The sequence below is a fragment of the Ranitomeya imitator genome, chromosome 1 (assembly GCF_032444005.1).
Source record: "Ranitomeya imitator isolate aRanImi1 chromosome 1, aRanImi1.pri, whole genome shotgun sequence".
NCBI classification, from domain to species: Eukaryota; Metazoa; Chordata; class Amphibia; order Anura; family Dendrobatidae; genus Ranitomeya; species Ranitomeya imitator.
The window spans coordinates 85,658,119-85,664,075 of NC_091282.1; positions in this window are offsets into that span (position 1 = coordinate 85,658,119).

Genomic DNA, 5,957 nt, shown 5'->3' on the forward strand with positions numbered 1-5,957 from the left:
GCAAGACTGAGGACAACCGTCTTTAGTGGAGAGGCATGTGGGAGGTCAGCCCCTGCCAAAAGCTGAGTTACACTGTGACTTTAAGGGATTTGTGTGAACTAAAGGTACCTTCACACACAACGATATTGTTAACGATATCGTTGCTATTTGTGACGTAGCAACGATATCGTTAATGAAATCGTTATGTGTGACGGCGACCAACGATCAGGCCCCTGCTGGGAGATCGTTGGTCGCTGAATAAAGTCCAGAACTTTATTTCGTCGCTGGACTCCCTGGAGACATCGCTGGATCGGCGTGTGTGACACCGATCCAGCGATGTCTTTACTGGTAACCAGGGTAAACATCGGGTAACTAAGCGCAGGGCCGCGCTTAGTAACCCGATGTTTACCCTGGTTACCATGCTAAAAGTAAAAAAAAACAAACACTACATACTTACCTACAGCCGTCTGTCCTCCAGCGCTGTGCTCTGCACTCCTCCTGTACTGGCTGTGAGCCGGAAAGCAGAGCGGTGACGTCACCGCTCTGCTTTCCGGCTCACAGCCAGTACAGGAGGAGTGCAGAGAAGCAGAGCGCAGCGCTGGAGGACAGACGGCTGTAGGTAAGTATCTAGTGTTTGTTTTTTTTTACTTTTAGCATGGTAACCAGGGTAAACATCGGGTTACTAAGCGCGGCCCTACGCTTAGTTACCCGATGTTTACCCTGGTTACCGGCATCGTTGGTCGCTGGAGAGCGGTCTGTGTGACAGCTCTCCAGCGACCAAACAGCGACGCTGCAGCGATCCGGATCGTTGTCGGTATCGCTGCAGCGTCGCTTAATGTGAAGGGGCCTTTAAACAAATCAGCTGCTTTAAGGGAGAAGATAGTGGTGGTTACCACAGGATTGGCTAGCAGGACCATGTCAGAAGGAAAGGGTCGCATAGCACAGCCGAGTAGTTTTCTTTAGGCACTTGAAACCTGGAGAGGGAAAACAATGCTGTGTTACCAGTGACCTCTCACCATTAAAAATAGGATGAGACTTGCATGGACCCAGAAGAAGATAAACATAAACTGTTAACCTGAAGGAGGAGTGCAACACAGCAAACTCTGCACAATGGCTGGCACATGGTAGAGGAATTAGTGTAGCAGCTGGAAAGAAGTACAACTCTGATTGCTGCATTCAGGATGGATTGCAGGGGACAAAGTTTGATTAGAGGGAGATCAATCAGAAGAGAGTTGCAGTAGTCTAAACGAGAATGAATAAGAGGGACAGTGAGAGTTTTTTGCAGTTTTTGCATATGTTCGGAAAACAATCGCCAAACATAAAATCAGCACGAATATGGCACATTCGGATTCATGATCGGAAACATGAGCATTTTTCTTAAAATCAGAAAAAGTCGATAATATTCAGTAAAAGTGCGGGAAAATAATTGCATTACCACTAAAGTATTTTAAAGTACACTGCTCAAAAAAATAAAAGGAAAACTTAAACAACCAAATATAGCTCCAAGTAAATCAAACTTCTGTGAAATCAAACTGTCCTGACTTAGGAAGCAACACTGATTGACAATCAACTTCACATGCTGTTGCAGTTAGAAACTGACTCCATGAGGATGGTCTGAATGCCCGACGTCCACAGATGGGGGTTGTGCTCACAGCCCAACACCGTGCAGGACGCTTGGCATTTGCCACAGAACACCAGGATTGGCAAATTCGCCACTGGCGCCCTGTGCTCTTCACAGATGAAAGCAGGTTCAGACTGAGCACATGTGACAGATGTGACAGAGTCCAGAGACGCTGTGGAGGACGATCTGCTGCCTGCAACATCCTTCAGCATGACCGGTTTGGCAGTGGGTCAGTAATGGTGTGGGGTGGCATTTCTTTAGAGGGCCGAACAGCCCTCCATGTGCTCGCCAGAGGTAGCCTGACTGCCAGTAGGTAACGAGATGAGATTCTCAGACCCCTTGTGTGACCATATGCTGGTGCGGTTGGCCCTGGGTTCCTCCTAAAGCAGGACAATGCCAGACCTCATGTGGCTGGAGTGTGTCAGCAGTTCCTGCAAGATGAAGGCATTGAGGCTATGAACTGGCCCACCCATTCCCCAGACCTGAATCCGATTGAACACATCTGGAACATCATGTCTCATACCATCCACCAACATCACCTTGCACCACAGACTGTCCAAGAGTTGGCGGATGCTTTAGTCCAGGTCTGGGAGCAGATCCCTCAGGAGACCATCCGTCGCCTCACCAGGAGCATGCCCAAGTGTTGTTGGGAGATCTTACAGGCACATGGAGGCCACACACACTACTGGGCATAATTTCCTTGTCTTGAGGCATTTCTACTGAAGTTGGATCAGCCTGTAACTTCATTTTCCACTTTGATTTTGAGCATCATTCCAACTCCAGACCTCCGTGGGATATTAGTTGTGATTTACTGATTATTTGATAATTTTTAGGTTTTATTGTTCTCAACACATTCCACTATGTAATGAATAAAGATTTACAACGGGAATATTTTATTCAGTGATATCTAGGATGAGGGATTTTAGTGTTCCATTTATTTTTTGAACAGTGTAGTTTTATGGTTCACATCTTCAGTCCAGCTCCTGATAGCCTATGATATTCCTGTTTTGATCTTGGCTTGTATTCCAAATATTTTTTTGCCTCTTGAATGCATTTCTTGTCTGTCCTTCTGATTTTGATCTCAGCCTGTTTATGAAAATTTCTCCTGTTTTTGTACCTTGATCACTATCTTGGTTCTGACCCAGGTACCTGATCACGCCTGGCAGCCTGCACCATGGGCCAGCAGCCAACTCCATGGCACCAAGCCAGGAGTCCTTGAAGAAGTCCAGGTCTCTATAAGGCTACGTTCACATTAGCGTTGTGCGCTGCTGCGTCGGCGACGCAATGCACGACGCACGCAAAAGCGCGTGCAAACGCACGCAAAAACGCTGCGTTTTGCGATGAGTGCGTTGTTTTTTGACGAAAATCGGACGCAAGAAAAATGCAACTTGTTGCATTTTCTTGCGTCCGACGCTAGCGTAAAAAACGACGCACGTGTCGGAAAACGCAACGCGAAAAACGCATGCGTCCCCCATGTTAAACATAGGGGCGCATGACGCGTGCGTCGCCGCTGCGTTTCCCGACACAGCGTCGGGAAACGCTAATGTGAACGTAGCCTAAGTGATTTAAAGGATGAAGGCCATTGCAAACCCTTGGATCTGATAAATGGAGTGGCTTGCACTAAACATGTCCTTGGTAACTATGTTTACAGCTGCAAGGTAACCACTGAGAGAACCCTGATATAGTGAGGGTCTTTGTGACTTAGATAAGGATCATAATGTGTTAGATAGGTGTCTGGCATCTTGACAATGTTGTATCTTGTAGGGCATTACCAGTGGTAAAAGCCAACATGTTAGAGCAAAGACTAGCCCTTCTGGTTTAAATTCACAAAACAGCAACAATAGCAATAACTATTGTTGGTTATAAAAGAAAGATATCAAAACACACAATGCATTACAATTTTTTTTACAATGGATATAAAGAGTTTACATACCCCTGTAAAAATATCAAGTTTTTGTCATGTACAAAAATCATACCAAGAAGAATACACCTTTATATAAAGAATTTCTACTTTTAAATGTCACCCATAATCTATACAAATCCATTCAGAACAAAAAATCTAATTTTAAATGGGGAAATAAAAATAGCAAAATTGAAATAATGTGGTTGGATAACTATGAACACCTTCTTATAATTAGGGATGTGGTTGTGTTCAGAATTAGTCAACCACATTTAAACTCATGTTACATAGTAGTCAGTACACAAATGCCATCATTTAAAGTTATTCTGATTAACCCCATGTAAAGTTTAACTGTTTTAATAGGATTGTCATGACATTTTCTTAGTTGCATTTTACAGCAAAAGCCATGGTCCGTAAACAGCTTACAACACAGCAAAGGGATCTAATAGTTGAAAGTAATTAGTCAGGAGAAGAACCCTACCAACACGGGCAAAGATGAGGATCTGATGTGTCCCTTCTCCAGACTTTCCGCAGTGAAATCATTCATGGTTTGTCTATCTGGACCAGAAAGATTATACAGTCTGGACATTGGTAGTTTAGCTTCATGGGTCAGATTAATAGGAAAGTCAAATTCACGATGAGGAGGCAAATCCTAACACCCTCTCTCAGAGAAAATGTCCTCAAACCCAGACAAAAATGCAGGTAAGGTTTCTGTAGAGACTGTAGAAAAGGGAAACATTCAAACAGTTGTCATTTCAGTAATGCCCCCACTCAATGATCTCCCTGGCTTGCCAATCCACCAACGGATTACATTCTGTACAATTTGAGTGAGAGCTTCCTGTGAAATTGGCGCTGAGTTGATGGCGAAGATGGGAATTGGTTTAGCTAAAGCACAGCAAACCAGCCTGTAAGTTCTGGCAAACTCAACATCAACCATGCTGACTTCAGCTCAACTGTCAACAAAAACAGAAATATCCTCGGTTTTGCTTCTGGTGGCTGTCAGGACAAACCAGGAACTGCAGGTTGATGTTCGATGAACCCCTAAATGAGTCTCCTTTTGTTTAGGCATAAAAAAACACTTTATCTTGCGATCCTCCTGGGAAATGTACGATGCAGAGGTACCCTCTAGCTGCATGGGTTCCTCCACCCTCTCCTAAACAGGTTCACCACAAGACTGCTCCCCTGGCAAAGGAGCAACACCCCAAAAAAGAGGTTTCGTAGATGGTGGTCTTACCCCCCTATCTTGAAGGCGTCTGTCAATACGTCTAGCCAATGATATAGCGGCCTCCAAGGACTCAGGGGTTTCATACATTGCCAAAGCAACCTTCAACCTTTCAGTAAGGCCCTGAAGAAATTGGCTTCTGAGAACCAGGTCATTCCATTTAATATCAGTTACCCATTCCCTTGCTGAAGGCGACTCAACTTGGACACTACAGACTGGAGAAAAAACTAACCCTGTGGCAAAGAGAAAGCCCCTGTAGTAGAGAGGTCACGATACTAACTCGTTGCTCTTCATTTCCGGAGGACGAAGTTTAAAATAAAATTTGCAAGCTTCCTTAAACACAAAAAAACGTGTCTCTTCCTCTGCAATAGCCTGTCTGGGAGGGCAACCTTGGGATCAGGTTGGACCGGCCTACCTGCACAGACCCCAACATCAGCGGCCTGCAGCCCCTGTCGCTACTGCTGAACCTCGTATTGTAGGTCAATAACCTCCAGAGACAGACAGTGTAGCTGCTCTGTCAGCCCTGCAATCGGATCCATAGCAAGGAAGAATAGGGAAAACCACATCCTCAAAAAAACACTCACAAATAAAACAAATAAAATATGCATGGCCGTTGATAATGTCACTCACAGTGTGGTAAGACTAAGTGAAGCAAGAAGAGATGAGGTGAAGGCAGCACACCAGTAGGGAACGGGGGAGTGGGGACCCCTAGGCAGATCTAAAGTCAAGCTGTCTGCCCTAAAAGTCTCTATATATGTTCTGCACCTATCGTCGAGCAGAAACCTAATTCCTGTCTGACTCTGGCAATAAGCCCTGCTTAGGGAAGAATGGGGTTGCACTAGTCAATCCCCACTACAACTAAAGACAGCTTGGATAGATGGACAAGGGAAACACTTATCTTGAGTAGACTCAGAGAGGTAACACAGACATCCTCCAATCACATAGTAACATAGTAAGGCCGAAAAAAGACATTTGTCCATCCAGTTCAGCCTATATTCCATCATAATAAATCCCCAGATCTACGTCCTTCTACAGAACCTAATAATTGTATGATACAATTACCACCAAAGAGGAAGATAGCCGACTGCTAAAGGTCCAAGCCCCAACAGGGGAAAGTGGAAATCTCACCGGAGTTTCCCAGAAGCAGAGAGGAAGTCTATAAACATCCAGTCCAGGTGTGTGAAATTGAGCCAGGGGGAGGTTTCCACTGGGTCCAAGAGTCAGAAGGATTAGGA